The sequence below is a fragment of the Microcebus murinus genome, chromosome 21 (assembly GCF_040939455.1).
Source record: "Microcebus murinus isolate Inina chromosome 21, M.murinus_Inina_mat1.0, whole genome shotgun sequence".
Classification (NCBI taxonomy): Eukaryota; Metazoa; Chordata; class Mammalia; order Primates; family Cheirogaleidae; genus Microcebus; species Microcebus murinus.
In genome coordinates this window covers 31,594,053-31,610,489 of record NC_134124.1, presented here as the reverse complement: position 1 = coordinate 31,610,489, position 16,437 = coordinate 31,594,053, and the positions used below count along the sequence as shown (strand labels likewise).

The window sequence follows — 16,437 nt, the reverse complement described above, 5'->3', positions numbered from 1 at the left end:
TTTTTTTTTTTTGAGGAAGAATGTAGAAATCAAGTATTCCTTTATAGCAACACAAAGTGGACCTAGACAGGCGGTGATCTGGGCGAAGCAAGGGTCTCCCCGAGGGTGGCCTAGAGCAGGCCGTATCCGTCTGCGCCCAGCCTGCAGAAGTCGCTCACCCAGGATTTCTGCACGACTCCTGCCTCGGTCAGGCACCAGCACAGCAGACCTGGCCTGGCACTTCCTGCGGCATGGTGGTCTCTCAGCCCACTGAGGTCCCTGTTGCTCTCTAACCTCTATGTCCAATGAAGAGGAATTCTCTAGGGGTCGAGCCTGTCCCTGTTCCTCTTGCAAAATCTAGGGAGGAATTCTGGATGGTCCTCTTTAATGCTTCAAAGCCCCTTCTCTTCTGAACTAGAGGCAAGTCAAATTTTTGGAAAATTATGCAAATGTTTGCCTATGGTTACTTCATCTCCCTACCAGGTTAACTGTATCTAATTTGTCTAATTTCTCTATTTTAATCTATTTATCATATCTTACCTGGTTTTTGAAAGCACCTAAGGCAGTTTTAAAACATCTCTTATAAAAGTCTGAGTGGATCTGAATATTTTGAGATATAGTTGAGGCTCTTGCCCTGGGGCTTCCTGTACTGTTTAGCCATGTTATACCTCCCCCATCTCAGCTGGGAGCTCCTTGATGTCCGGAGTGCTGTGTTATTTCAGGCCCCAGGAGGAACCCTGGCGCAGGGTAGGTGCTCTGCTGATGTGTGTTGGACACACCTGTGTGGACTCAGCCAAAGCAGCAAGACGAGAAAAATCTGCCCCCGTAGATCGCCTTTCACTAAGGAGGGGGTTGCAATTTACAGGCTGCATCTGTAGCCACTCCTGGGTCTCTTAATGAGGAAGAGCTGATATCATGGTACCTACTTTATTTTATTTTGTTTTTTATTATTTAAGACCTTTATTGGCCGGGCGCAGTGGCTCACGCGTGTAATCCTAGCACTCTGGGAGGCCGAGGCGGGTGAATCACTCAAGGTCAGGAGTTTGAAACCAGCCTTAGCGAGAGCTAGACCCTGTCTCTACTATAAATAGAAAGAAATTAATTGGCCAACTAACATATATATAGAAAAAATTAGCCGGGCATGGTGGCACATGCCTGTAGTCCCAGCTACTCGGGAGGCTGAGGCAGGAGGATCACTTGAGCCCAGGAGTTTGAGGTTGCTGTGAGCCGGGCTGACGCCACGGCACTCACTCTAGCCTGGGCAACACAGTGAGACTCTTTTTTTTTTGAGACAGACCCTTATTAATAGGTGCTTGCAATTTTGTCCCGGCCCGCGCGGGACCTTCTGTTACTCGAGGGGGCGAGGGGGACCGTGCCTGAAAGAGATGGGCGAGAGAAAGGAACGAGACCAAGCAAATGGTTGTCAAGGTCTACTTTACTTGGATTTTTAGTAGGTTTTATATACAGAAAACAAGGAAGTAGAAACAGAAAAATACAGTGGGGGGATGATGAGGCTTGGGTGTGGGCTAATCAGCCCCAATCAGCATCTCAGTGGCACCGGAAGCTGTTTGTGATGGATCACTCAACCCCAACCTGGCAGGGGGTCCGGAACAATTGCAGGTAGCATGCCCTGGAGCAAGCACGTCATGGAATGCATTCTTTTCGGAACTATAGCTGGAGGGCTGGGTGCTATTTTCCTCTTAGGCTATTTTCTGCGCGTAGGACAAGTCAGGACAAGTCGTTGGAATGTGGAGGGTCTTAGTCTCCAACAGAGTTTGAGTTTTTTTTTTTAAATCAAGTTGTGAAATTTTATTACAAATTAAAAATGAAGTTCTTAAAAATCTCAACCAGATATGAAACAATTTAAACACCTTTACACCTTTAAAGGCATAGAGAAAAACCAGGCTTTAAAAAAAAAAAACACGTTTGTTATTACCAAAAAGGACATCTTTAGGTAAAAACAATAAAATCCCCATGCTGCATAGATAATGCAGATAGTTATCTGGTCAACGGGCAAAAAGCAAGCATGTAAGGTCTTCAGCTCCAATCTTTTCTTCATTTCCTATTGCTGGAATTTCATATTCCTTTCTTGCTGGGTGACTAAACCGGACGATGGTAGAGAGGGTGAGCCGGCATTGGCTCAGCCTCGGAGGGGACGAATTCTCAGCGGGTGCCTCAGCTGCTTTTGTCTCTTTGCCATCTTGTGGTTTAGGGTTTTCTGGGCGTCTGCGCCAGTAACTGAAGCTGAGGCGGTCCCAACGTTGAGGCTGCTGCTGACCTTGGGTCTCATCTCCTTGCTTCTCTTTGTCCTCTTCACTGCTGTCCTCTCGGGGCTGTCTTTGGCCAGCAGGGCCCCTGCGGAATCGTGGTCTAGAACCCCGATACAGATTCTGTCTTTCTGGTGGCCTGTCTGGTTCTCCTGCACCCTGGTTGCCAGCGCCCACCACCACTCCCCCCTGCACGGGAGGGTTGGCATCCTGTGATCGCCACCCACATTGTCTCTGCGAGTAGTAAGGTGGGGACCTCCGCCTGCGGTGGGGACCTTCGGTGGGGACCTTCGCCTGCGGTGGGGCCGGCGTTGCTGGCCTGGCCTGCAGGAGCACTCTCCGGTCCCTCATTCTTTCCCCACTCTCACTGCTCTGGTCATTCTGCTAGTGGCTGCGTGGAGGGCCCCGGTGACGCGGATGGATAGCGTCTGTGACAGTTACGGTCTGCTGCGCATTGGTTGCCCTGCCCTGGAATGCCACCGGGGCCTGTGACATTCCCTGCCTCCGCTCCCTTTTCTCCTTCAACGACATCGAGCCCCACAATCTCTCCATCTCCTACGCTGCGAAGGTTCTTCCTGGGGTTATTCTTCCTTATGGCAGTCTAGGGTACAAATACGTCCTCCCTGGTGGCATTCCTGTTGATGAAACCATATTCATTTCTTTTTATTTTATTTCAAGAAAATAGGAAAGTATGAACATTTTGGTTACATTTTATATCTTTGCCTCTCCCTAGCAAGGGTTAGAGGTGTGCCCTTCCCCTCCGCAATGCTCACCGCACCCCTCAGATGTGGGCCCCCCCCACCTACTTCCGATAAAGGTCTGATAACTAGAATCTATCTAGAACTCAAAAGAATTAACAAGAAAACAAACAACCCAGTCAAGAAATGGGCAATGGAAATGAACAGAAACTTTTTCATATCCGTTTCTTACATTGAACCATTTCACTGTCCCCAAACCTTTGTTGCAATGACTTTCTTGTCCCTGCAGGCAGGTGCCACCCATGTGAGGCCGCCTGGGCCACGGCTGCCTCGGCCTCGGCCTCGTTGCTCGTAGTTGCGGTGATGGTGACTGGGGCGGGCTGCGGTTCTTCCAGATGTGTGATGGCAGCTGGGCCGGTGGCGGCGGTGGGGCTGCACAGGGCCCTCTGGGGTCTGCTCTCCGCTCCCGCTCCTGATCCAACTCCATGGTACCTACTTTAGAAATAAGGAAACTGAGGCAGGGCGTGGTGGTTCACGCCTGTAATCCTAGCACTCTGGGAGGCCGAGGCAGGCGGACTGCTCGAGGTCAGGAGCTCGAGACCAGCCTGAGCAAGAGCGAGATCCCCGTCTCTACTATAAATAGAAAGAAATTAATTGGCCAACTAATATATATAGAAAAAATCAGCCGGGCATGGTGGCGCATGCCTGTAATCCCAGCTACTCGGGAGGCTGAGGCAGGAGGATTGCTTGAGCCCAGGACTTTGAGGTTGCTGTGAGCTAGGCTGATGCCATGGCACTCACTGTAGCCTGGGCAACAAAGCGAGACTGTCTAAAAAAAACCAAAAAAAAAAAAAACAACACACAAAAAAGCGAAGTAGTAAGGGACCCGAGTGTTACAGGACAGGTCCAGGTCTGTTCTGCTCATGTGCAGTGAATCAACCACGGTGATACTGGTTTTGCAAAAATAAAAGTTTTCATTGCAAGGCTATAGAGGAGACAGAAGAACAGCATTCAAATTTGCCTCCCTGAAGGGAAGGCTTAGAGATGTTTATGGGTTAGGGAAGTGGGATTGTCCAAGGCATGGGGAAAGGTGGTCGGCAGTGTAGAAAAATGAAGTCACAGGTTTATTTTGTGCAAGCATAGTTGGGGTCCATGGCATAAGATGTATGTACAGAAAATGGCATCATTAGCATGATCAGAGGGTAGAGTTTTTGGCTTTGTCCCCTCGGGCACTTGTGGAGGCCCTATTGAACAGCTGGTGGTCTCAGCTTGGTTTGAACTGGACAGGAGGTGGCCCAAGTTCTTGAAAAAACAACCATTACCATGGTGACTTATGAATGTTATCTATAAAGTAGCCAGTGAAGTTTAAGTTTCAGCATTCAGCAGTACAGCCTTTAGCTACTGTGGCCTTCAGCTTCATGGAAAAAGGAAAAGAAAAATAACAAAAAGCAAACAAAAACAAGCGGGGCAGGCAGACCTGATCACATTTTTTTTTTTTTTTTTTGGAGGCAGTCTCACTTTGTTGCCCAGGCTAGAGTGAGTGCCATGGCGTCAGCCTAGCTCACAGCAACCTCAATCTCCTGGGCTCAAGCAATCCTGCTGCCTCAGCCTCCTGAGTAGCTGGGACTACAGGCATGTGCCACCATGCCTGGCTAATTTTTTGTATATATATTTTTAGTTGGCCAATGCATTTCTTTCTATTCTTAGTAAAGACAGGGTCTCGCTCTTGCTCAGGCTGGTTTCAAACTCCTGACCTGGAGCAATCTGCCCTCCTTGGCCTCCCAGAGTGCTAGGATTACAGGTGTGAGGCACTGTGCCCGGCCAGACCTGATCAAATTGATCTCACGGTTTCATGAGGGCGTGGGAGCTTGGTCCCTTTGCCCTAAGTACACAGCAGAGCTGGAAATACCGCCGGTCTCTTGGCTCTGGGTCCTACTCTGGCCTCTGTGTGTTGCTCTGCCTCCCAGTTGGACATGTCCTGTCCAGGCTCGGGGGGTGCTGAACTCTCAGGGAACAAACTGGGAGGTCCCATGGGACTCTGAGCACTTCCTGCCCAGAGGACAGATGACTAGGTTTGGCAGGCTGAAAAATGTCCCTCAAAGATAGCAATCAGGTGTTTTGGTTTTTTTTTTTTCTTTATTTTTTTGAGACAGAGTTCTGTTGCCCAGGCTAGAGTGCCATGGTGTCAACCTAGCTCACAGCAACCTCAAACTCCTGGGCTCAAGCGATCCTCCTGCCTCAGCCTCCTGAGTAGCCGGGACTACAGGCATGTGCCACATGCCTGGCTAATGTTTTCTATATATATTTGTTAGCTAATTAATTTCTTTCTATTTATAGTAGAGACAGGTCTCGCTCTTGCTCAGGCTGGTTTCGAACTCCTGACCTCGAATGATCCTCGCGCCTCGGCCTCCCAGAGTGCTGGGATTATAGGCATGAGCCACCTAGCCCAGGCAGCAATCAAGTCTTAATTCCTGGAACCTGTGATTGTTACCTTGCGTGGGAGAGGTCTCTGCAGATGTGATTTAATGAAAGATCTTGAGTTGGCAAGGTTGTGCTGGATTATCCAGGTGGGCCCAATGTAATCACCTGTTCTAGGAAGGCAGAGGGAGAGTTCACATACAGAAGAGAAGGTGACGTGACCACAGAGGCAGGGATTGGAATGATGTGGCCACAAGTCAAGGAATGCTGGTGGCAACCAGAAGCTGGCAGAAGCAAAGAATATATTCTTTCCTGGACAGTACAGTCATGCGCCACCTAATGACATTTTGGTCAACAAAAGACTGCATATAGGATGGGCCACATTGATGATGATGGTCCATTGGTTGTAATATGGTATAATATTATTTTTTTTGAAACAGAGTCTCGCTTTGTTGCCCAGGCTAGAGTGCTGTGGCATCAGCCTAGCTCACAGCAACCTCAAACTCCTGGGCTCAAGCGATCCTCCTGCCTCAGCCTCCCGAGTAGCTGGGACTACAGGCACGCACCACCATGCCCGGTTAATTTTTTTCTATATTAGTTGGCCAATTAATTTCTTTCTATTTATAGCAGAGATGGGTCTCACTCTTGCTCAGACTGGTTTCGAACTCCTGACCTTGAGCAATCCACGTGCCTCAGCCTCCCAAAGTGCTGCGATTACAGGCGTGAGCCACCGCGCCCGGCCTATAATATGGTATAATATTATAATATGGTTATAATATGGTATAAAATGGTTTCAATAAACAAATGCCATTGAGTTATAACTGCCTACAGTATTCGGTACAGTAACGTTTATATCCTAGGGGTGTAATAGGCTGTCTCATCTAGGTTTGTGTAAGAACACTATGATGTCCCCATATCAAGGAGATCACCTGACAATGCATTTCTCAGGACCTACCCCATCCTTAAGCCATGCATGAAGGTACCTTGATTTTTGGCTCAGTGATACTGATTTTAGACTTCTGGCTCCAGAATAATAAGAGAATAAACTATTGTTTTATGCCTCCAACTTGGTGATAATCTGTTACAACAGCAGCAGGAAACGCATATGCCAAGGAATGTGGGTGTAACCATCATAAAAGAATGTCTGCTCCATAGGGCAGAAAGTGGGCTGGCCACCAGCAGCATTTCCAGCTTCCGTTTTGTAAGTGGGGTGCGCATGTAAAACTTTTAGGGCTGCACTGGTTCACAAGAGACAATACAGTCCAAAAGGATATTTCAGAATGACAGAAAATCAAGTCACTAGCAAGATACAATTGATCCGCATTATATGAGGATTCCATATTTGCAAATTTGCCACCTTGCTAAAATTCAGTTGTAACGCCCAAATCAATATTCATGTGGACATTCAATTTGAGTCATCCAGTGACCATGCTCCTAGCTGAGGTCAAATATGGTAACACTCTGCCTTCCTGTTTCAGCGCCCATACTGTAAACAGCTGTTCTTTTCATGGCCTATTTATTTAGTGCCACGTTTTTCATGGTTTTCATATTTTTGTGCTTTCTGTTGGTGATTTTGCTGGGTTTTTTTTGAGTCAGAGTCTCACTCTGTTGCCCAGGCCAGAGTGCTGTGTGTCAGCCTAGCTCACAGCAGCCTCAAACTCCTGGGCTCAAGCAATCCTCCTGCCTCAGCCTTCTGAGTAGATGGGACTACAGGCATGTGCCACCATGCCCGGCTAATTTTTTCTATATATATTAGTTGGCCAATTAGTTTCTTTCTATTTATAGTAGAGACGGGGTCTCACTCTTGCTCAGGCTGGTTTTGAACTCCCGACCTCGAGCAATCCGCCCGCCTCGGCCTCCCAGAGAGCTAGGATTACAGGCGTGAGCCACCGCGCCCGGCCTCATTATGTTATTTTTAAATGTTCACAATTTTATTTTGATAAATGAAAACTTAGAAAAGTCATGTCACGGCTGTCGGCTAAAGTCGCTGTGCGCGTTCATCTGTGGCTGTCGACTATAGTTGACGCTGGTACTGAAGTGGTTAAACAGAAACATACATAAAACAAGGTGATGTGTTGCTCAATTAATGAAAATGTTGTGACCAAAGGCTTAACAAGAATCTAACCTTGTATTTCCCCTTGGAGAAACGGTTAAGTATTTACTAATTCAGCATTTGTGACAACTTTACTACCACGAGTAACAAGGATTGACTTCATGACATTTCTAAATTTCTATGTATAAAATTACATAACCTCAAAATATATAAAACAAAGTTGGACAGAATTAAAAGAAATAGGCCAGGTGCGGTGGCTCACGCCTGTAATCCTAGCACTCTGGGAGGCCGAGGCGGGAGGATCGCTCAAGGTCAGCAGTTCGAACCAGCCTGAGCAATAGAGAGAGACCCCGTCTCTACTATAAATAGAAATAAATTAATTGGCCAACTAAAAATATACAGAAAAAATTAGCCGGGCAGGGTGGCTCTTGCTTGTAGTCCCAGCTACTCGGGAGGCTGAGGCAGAAGGATCGCCTGAGCCCAGGAGTTTGAGGTTGCTGTGAGCTAGGCTAATGCCATGGTACTCTAGCCTGGGCAACAGAGTGAGACTCTGTCTCAAAAAAAAAAAAAAAAGAAGAAAAAGAAAAGAAATAGATAAATATAAAAGCATAGTGGAAAAATTTAATAAACCTTTGGAAACTGATAGAAAATCAGAAAATCTGTAAGGACATAAAAAATGTTTTAAATTGATATAAATTCATATGCCATTTATCATTTTAACTATTTAAAAATGTGCAATTAAATGGTTTTTAGTATATTCACAATGTTATATAAACATCACCATTATCTGATTCCAGAACATTTTCATTACCCTAAAAAGAAACCCCATGTCCATTAAGTACCATTCCCCATTCTCTCCTCTTACTATCCCTGGAAGCCACAAATCTACACCTGTCTTTATGAGTTTGCCTATTCTGGATATTTTATTAAATAATATAGTTTACATCTGGCTTCTTTTACTTAGCATAATGTTTTCAAGGTTTATTCATGTTTTGGCACATATCAGAACTTTATTCCTTTTTTTTTTTTTTTTTTTGAGACAGTCTCTCACTCTGTTGCGTGGGCTAGAGTGCCATGGTGTCAGCTCAGCTCACAGCAACCTTAAATTCCTAAGCTTGAGCGATCCTCCTGCCTCAGCCTCCTGGGTAGCTGGGACTACAGGCACACGCCACCATGTCCGGCTAATTTTTTCTATTTTTAGTTGTTTGGCTAATTTCTTTCTATTTATAGTAGAGATGGGGTCTCGCTCTTGCTCAGGCTGGTCTTGAACTCCTGAGCTCAACCACTCCTTCCACCTTGGCCTCCCAGAGTGCTAAGATTGCAGGAGAACTTTATTCCTTTTACGAATTAACAATATTTCAGGCCGGGCGCTGTGGCTCACGCCTGTAATCCTAGCTCTTGGGAGGCCGAGGCGGGCGGATTGCTCAAGGTCAGGAGTTCAAAACCAGCCTGAGCAAGAGCGAGACCCCGTCTCTACCATAAATAGAAAGAAATTAATTGGCCAACTGATATATATATAAAAAATTAGCCAGGCATGATGGCGCATGCCTGTAGTCCCAGCTACTTGGGAGGCTGAGGTAGAAGGATCACTCAAGCCCAGGAGTTTGAGGTTGCTGTGAGCTAGGCTGACGCCACGGCACTCACTCTAGCCTGGGCAACAAAGCGAGACTCTGTCTCCAAAAAAAAAAAAAAAAAAAAAAAAAAAACAATATTTCATTGTATGGCTACATTTTGAGTATCCATTGACCAGTTGATGGATATTTGGGTTATTTCCATTTTGATCTATTATGAATAATGCTGTTATGAACATTCGTGTGTAAGTTCTTGGGTGAACATATGTTTTCAATTCTCTTAGGCGTATACTTATCCTATAGTCTGAATGCTTGTGTTTCTCCAAATTTATAAGTTGAAACTTAATCCCCAAGGTGATGGTATTAAGAGGTGAGGTCTTTGGGAGATGATTTGGTCATGAGGGGTCTGTCTTCATGATTGCAATTAGTGCCTTTATAAAAGAGACTGCAGAAAGCTAGCTAGCCCCTCCTAACATGTGCGGGCACAGCTGAAAGGCGCTGTCTATGAACCAGAAAGCAGGCCCTAACCATACACCGAATCTATTGGTGCCTTGACCTTGGACTTCCTAACCTCCAGAACTGTGAGAAATAAATTTGTTTTTTATACCCAGTTTATCATATTTTGTTATATTGGCCTGAACACACTAAGACAGCCTAGGAGCACTATTGTTGGATCAATAGCAACTCTGTGCTTAACTGTTTGGGAACCACCAAACTGTATTCCATTCTCACTAGCAGTGTGTGAGGGCTCCAGTCTCTCCATATCCTCACTAATGCTTCCCATTGTCTGTTTTGTGTGTGTGTGTGTGTGTGTGTGTGTGTGTGTGTGTTTTGAGACAAAGTCTCACTCTGTTGCCCAGGCTAGAGTGCTGTGGCATCAGCCTAGCTCACAGCAACCTCAAACTCCTGGGCTCAAGTGATCCTCCTGCCTCAGCCTCCCGAGTAGCTGGGACTACAGGCATGCGCCACCATGCCTGGCTAATTTTTTCTATATATTTTAAGTTGTCCAGCTAATTTCTTTCTATTTTTTTTTAGTAGAGATGGGATCTCCCTCTTGCTCAGGCTTGTCTCGAACTCCTGAGCTCAAATGATCTACCTGCCTCAGCCTCCCAGAGTGCTAGGATTACAGGCGTGAGCCACCACACCCAGCCCCAGTGTTTTTGTTTTTTTTTTTAATTCTGGTAAGTGTGAAGGAGGTATCTCATTGTGGTTTTTGATTTGCATTTGCCTAATGACTAATAATGTTGAGCATCTCCTCATGTGCTTATTGGCTACTTGCATATCTTATTTGGAAAAATTTCTATTCAAGTTTTTTGCCCATTTTTAATAGGATTCGTTTGTATTTTTGTTTTTGACTGACTTGTAAGAGATTGCTACATATTATGGACAATAGACCCTATTAGATACATGATTTGTAAACTCCCATTGCATGGTTTGTTTTCTTGATAGTGTTCCTTTAATCCACAAAAGTTTTTAATTTTGATGAAGTCCAATATATCTATTTTTTCTTTAGTTGCTTATGTTTTCTGTGTCGTATTAAGAAACTATTGGCCAGGAACAGTGGCTCACACCTGTAATCCTAGCACTTTGGGAGGCAGAGATGGGAGGATCGCTTGAGCCCAGGAGTTCAAGACCACACTGGGTAACATGGAGAGACGCCCTCTCTACAAAAAATTAAAACAAAACCAAAAACTGTTGCTTAATCCAAGGTCACAAGGTTTTACACCTATCCTTTCTTCTAAAAGTTTTATAGCTCTAGCTCTTATGTAGATCTTTGGGTTAATTTTGGAATACACTGTGAAGTGAGCATGCAAATTCATTCTTTTAGTTATCCCAGCACCATTTCTAAAGACTATTCTTTCCTCCCTTGTTGAAAATCAATTGTCCATAAAGTATGAGTTTATATTCTGGACTCTCGGTTCTATTGCATCAATCCATATGTCTATCCTTATGCCAGTTCCACATTGTTTTAGTGTTACTGTAATTTTGTAGTAAGACTTGGGAATTGTGAATCTTCCAACTTTATTCGTTTTCAAGATTTTGTCTAATCAGGGCTGATTCCAATTTCATGTGAATTTTAGGATCAGCTTGTCAAGTTCTGCAAAGAAGTCAGCTGGGATTCTGATAATAGGGATTAAGTGAATCTGACAATTAATTCGGGTATCCTTGCCATTTTAACAATGTCAATTCTTCCGATCTATGAACATGGACTGCCATTCCATTGATTTAGGTTGTTTTTAATTTCTTTCAAGAGTATTTTGTGGGCTGGGCGAGGTAGATCATGCCTGTAATCCTAGCATTCTGGGAGGCTGAGGCCGGTGGATTGCTCAAGGTCAGGAGTTTGAAACCAGCCTGAACGAGACCCCATCTCTACTAAAAATAAAAAGAAATTAATTGGCCAACTAAAAATATATAGAAAAAATTAGCTGGGCATGGTGGCGCATGCCTGTAGTCTCAGCTACCTGGGAGGCTGAGGCAGAAGGATTGCTTGAGCCAAGGAGTTTGAGCTGTGAGCTAGGCTGATAGCACTCTAGCTCAGGCAACAGAGTGAGACTCTGTCTCAAAAAAAAAAAAGTATTTTGTGGTTTCTAGTATACCAGTCTTAACATTTTCTTAGCTAAATGAGTTACTAAGTAGTTTATTCTTTTGATGCTATCATAGATTTGTTTTTTGTTTTCATTTTTTTTTTTGAGACAGAGTCTCACTTTGGTGCCCAGGCTAGAATGAGTGCTGTGGCATCAGCCTAGCTCACAGCAACCTCAGACTCCTGGGCTCAATCGATCCTACTGCCTCAGCCTTCTGAGTAGCTGGGAGTACAGGCATGCGCCACCATGCCTGGCTAATTTTTTGTATATATATTTATAGTAGAGACGAGGTCTCTGTCAGGCTGGTTTCGAACTCCTGACCTCGAGCAATCCTCCCGCCTCAGCCTCCCAGGGTGCTAGGGTTACAGGCGTGAGCCACCACGCCCGGCCTATAGATTTGTTTTAATTTCATTTTTGTGTTCATTGCAAGTGTATAGAAATACAACTAATTTTTATACCTTGATCTTGAATCCTGCAACTTTGCTGAACTCATTTCTTTCTTTTCCTTGCCTAATTGCCCTGCTAGAACTTAAGTAGACTATTGAATAGATGTATCAAGAGCATACATTTATCTTGTTTCTGATCTATTGAGATGCTCACGTAGGTTTTTCCCCCTTCTTCATTCTATTAATATGGTTTGTCACCATGAGTTTACATCATATGTTGAATCACTATTACATTCCTCAGATAAATCTCACTTGATCATGGTATATCTTTTAATATGTTTCTGAGTTCAGTTTGCTAGCATTCTATTGAGGTTTTTTGTATCTATATATGGGATATTGATCCCATATGGGATATGGGATATTTCATTATCTTGTGATGCTTTTAGTTTTAGTATCAGGATAATAATGGCCTTATAAAATCAGTTAGGAAGTAAACTATTATCACTTCTATTTCTTTGGAAGACTTTGAGAAGGATTGGTGTTAATTCTTTAAAGATTTGGTAGAATTCACTACAAAAGCCATCTGGTCCTGGGCCTTTCTTAGAAGTTTTTTGACTATTGATTCAATCTCCTTGTTATTAATATATAGGTCTATTCAGATTTTCTAGTTCTTTTTGGGTCAATTTTCATAGTTTGTTTCTCATATTTATCCATTTCATCTAGGTTGTCTAATTTTTTGGCATACATTTATTCATTGTAGTCTCATAATTGTCTTTATTCTGTAAGGTCAATAGTAATCCCACTTTCGTGACAGATTTTAGTAATTTCAGTCTTGTCTTGTTAGTCTAGCTCTAACAGTTTGTCAATCTGGTTGATCTTTTTAAGGAACCAACTTTTGGTTTAATTCACTTTATTGTTTTTGATTCTCTATTTTACAATCATTTCCATCCTGATCTTTATTATTTACTTCCTTTTGCCTTGAACATGATAAATAGGTGTTTTTTAGTGTACCATTTTAATTCCCTTGTCACTGGTGTTATTTCTTTGTGTGGATTTGTTACTGTCTAGGATCCTTACATTTCAACCTTTAGCATTTCTTATAAGGTCTACTAGTGACAAATGCTCAGTTTTTGTTTATTGGGGAATGTCTTAATTTCATCTTCATTTCTGAAGGATAGTTTTGCTGGATATAGAAGTCTTAGCTGACTTTCCCATCCCATTCCTCTGCCCCTTTCAGCATGTTAAATACATCATTCCACTGACCCTGTGAAACACTAAAATTTTAAGAAAGTGTAGGTTAGGGAAAGAATTCTGGGGGTAAGGGGATGGAGTTGGGGGAGAGTAACTGACCTCTCCAGGTGAGGGACAACTTGAAGCCTTGTGTGTCAAAGAACACTGCGTTGAAACACCTAAAAATAGTCCCAGGCTGGGCACAGTGACTTAGATCTATAATCCCAGCACTTTGGGAGGCTGAGGGTTAGATCACTTGGGCTCAGGAGTTGGAGGCTGCAGTGAGCTATGATTGTGCCACTGTACTGCACTATTGCCTGGGCAACAGAGAAAGACCCCATCTCTGAAAGAAAAACTTTAAAAAAGAAATAGGCCTAGCTCAGCCAACAGCTCCCTGTAAGTTAAAAAAATTAAATGTGTGTGCAATGTTTGGGGGATGGTCACGCTTGAAGCTCTGACTCGAGGGGGGAGGGGGGCATGGGCAATATATGTAACCTTAACATTTGTACCCCCATAATATGCTGAAATCAAACAGAAAAACACAAAACAAAAAAAAATTAAATGTGGAGAATTCACATTTATGTAGGGACAATGAGCCATACTAGGTCAAACTTCTTCTTGGCAACTTTACTTTCCTCATTTACTTCTGTGTTTCATCAATTTTAGGATGTATATTTTTAGATCTCTGTAATTGTGACATACCTCACAGTATCAGTCAGATGATTGTGACATCACTGTCACTGCTTTCATGAGCGTCAGAACTCGAGAGATGCCAGTGGCTTGGAAAATAACCCCGGGAACAACAGTGGAACATCAAAATGCTGCATCGTCAATGTTTTTGATAGCACAGAGGATGATATTGTGTAGAAAAGACAGACGTTGATGACTCTGCATCAAGTATCTCAAAAGAGTGGGATGCTTGAGTTCTAGAACATTCTGAAGCTTTAGGAGTATCTCAACCAATTTCAGTTGTATTTTAAGTTTACACAGAAGTGATTATATGACAAAAACCAAAGCCTCAAATACTTCAGTACATGTAGAAGTTGTCAGTTTAATTGATCAAATTTTTTTTCTTGGTAGTGCCAAAAAATTAATAGTATCTTGCAAACTGTGGTATCTAGAGCTAATGAAATATAATTTCTTAGCAGAAAATAAATTTGGGGTTATAGAAAAGTCAGTTAGTATAAATGACTATATGGTCATCTGAAAATCTTGTCTTTTCTATTAACCAATGTTAAGTTCTTTTGACCTCTATTAGAGGTCAAATGAAGGCAAGCTTTAGGTTCCCAAGGGCCCGTATATTTGATGAAATCAAATAAGGATTTTCTGAAGTCAAACTGGCTTTTTTATCCCAAAGACTTGCACATTAAGAACAAGCTAATCATTTGTGATATACCCACAGCTTTTTTTTAAAAAAGAAAAAAAAACCCCAGGCTAATCAGAACTCTATTTCCTAAGGAAAAGTTCCTGATATTATCTATATTATCAAATGATATTTCTATAAATTATGATAATGTTTTAAAGATGAGATTAGATATAGTTATGGTCTCTGGGAGCTGAGAGATGATTTGTTAGTATATGAACTAATCATGACCTTTGGTTTAAGATACTCCCCTAGTTTTTCCTTATTTTCTCCTATATATCATTGAATCCTGTTTTTACTTTATAAAATTTTCTAAATATTCTGACCCTTGGACTCAATAGTCTAGATGGACTGTCTTTGTAGTTAGTTGGCTAAGAGGAAATTATTTAGCCCCCCATATTTGTTGGAGAGCGCAGTGATCTAATATACACGTCAGGCTTTTACATAACAATGATTATATAACTCATTAAGATCGTCTCTAAGGGTGTTTTGGAGACCTTTGGTAAAAGCACGTATGTTTCATGTACATTAAGCATTTGTTTTTATATTCACAGGCACAATAGCACACTACAGTCTCAAACTCCTGGCCTCAGGTGATCCTCCTGCCTCAGCCTTCCGTGGAGCTGAGACTACAGGTGTGTGCGCCAATGGACCCAGCCTTCCGAGGAGCTGAGACTACAGGTGTGTGCCACTGGACCCAGATTCTCATTTCACTTTTAATTGTGTTGGCAGATGCTACTACTACTACTGACTCAATAACCATTGCTGAGCCCTACCCTACAACCTCCCTTGCTGCCACCAGCAATCTCTACTGTCTTGCTAATTTCATACACTAAGACAATAAACCAAGCAAAGGGAATGGTTTTAGACAGGTCTGAGTAAATCATGGCAATGTTCCTTTTGGTTTAGATATTTATGCTTTCCTAGCTTCCTCTGCAACTAGGATCGGCACATGACCATGGAGATGCTAAGAATTAATCTGGAGTTTCAGGGAAATTTCCAGTCTATTTTCTTGCCCCCTTACTCTGAAACTAGGACTGTTATATTGCCAACATTTTCTTCTTCTTTTTTATTGAGACAGAGTCTTGCTCTATTCCCTGGGCTAGAGTGCCATGGCATCAACCTAGCTCACAGCAACCTCAAACTCCTGGGCTCAAGTGATCCTCTTGCCTCAGCCTCCCGAGTAGCTGGGACTATAGGCATATGTGCCACCATGCCTGGCTAATTTCTATGTATTTTTAGTTGGCCAATTAATTTCTTTCTATTTATAGTAGAGACGGGGTCTCACTCTTGCTCAGGCTGGTTTTGAACTCCTGACCTATCTTTCCACCTCGGCCTCCCAGTGAGCCACCGCGCCTGGCCTTGCCAACGTTTTCTTTTGCTAAAATGCAAAGAGCTTAAATTTGACAGATATGCATAGATATGAATCTTGATATTTGTTCCTGAGCCATCCAGGCCTCAGTTTCGTTACCTGTAAAACACAGATAACTATCAAAAAGCAACAAATGAGGAATACATGGGACAATAAAGGCGTGTAAAGCTCTTGGGGCCTATGGTAGAGCTCAATAAATGGGATATTCCTTATCTAATTAAAATTTAGGTGTCAGGAGCAGTGGCGACTGTATTCCCAGTTACTCTGGAGGTTGAGCCCAGGAGTCCCAGGGCAGCTGAGCAACATAGTGAAACCCTGTCTGTAAAGAAGAAAAAAAAACTAAGAAAACACATCCCTACCAAGCCAATAGACTCACTGTGGTGTGCAAATCCTGTTACTTCATGGCCTCTACTAAGTCATTTTGGTTTAATGCTCAGTAAGAAATAAGCATATTTATGAAAGTGATGTCTTTCTATATTTAGATGTTAGAGATATAAAGAACTACATTTTGCATA

General features: G+C 43.0%; 1 pseudogene; it reads right to left on the bottom strand.

Annotated features, from left to right (window-relative positions):
- Positions 1 to 1,985: 1,985 nt before the first annotated feature.
- On the bottom strand, positions 1,986 to 4,364 carry LOC105880140 (Y-box-binding protein 1 pseudogene; annotated as a pseudogene).
- Between the last annotated feature and the right edge of the window lie 12,073 nt (positions 4,365 to 16,437).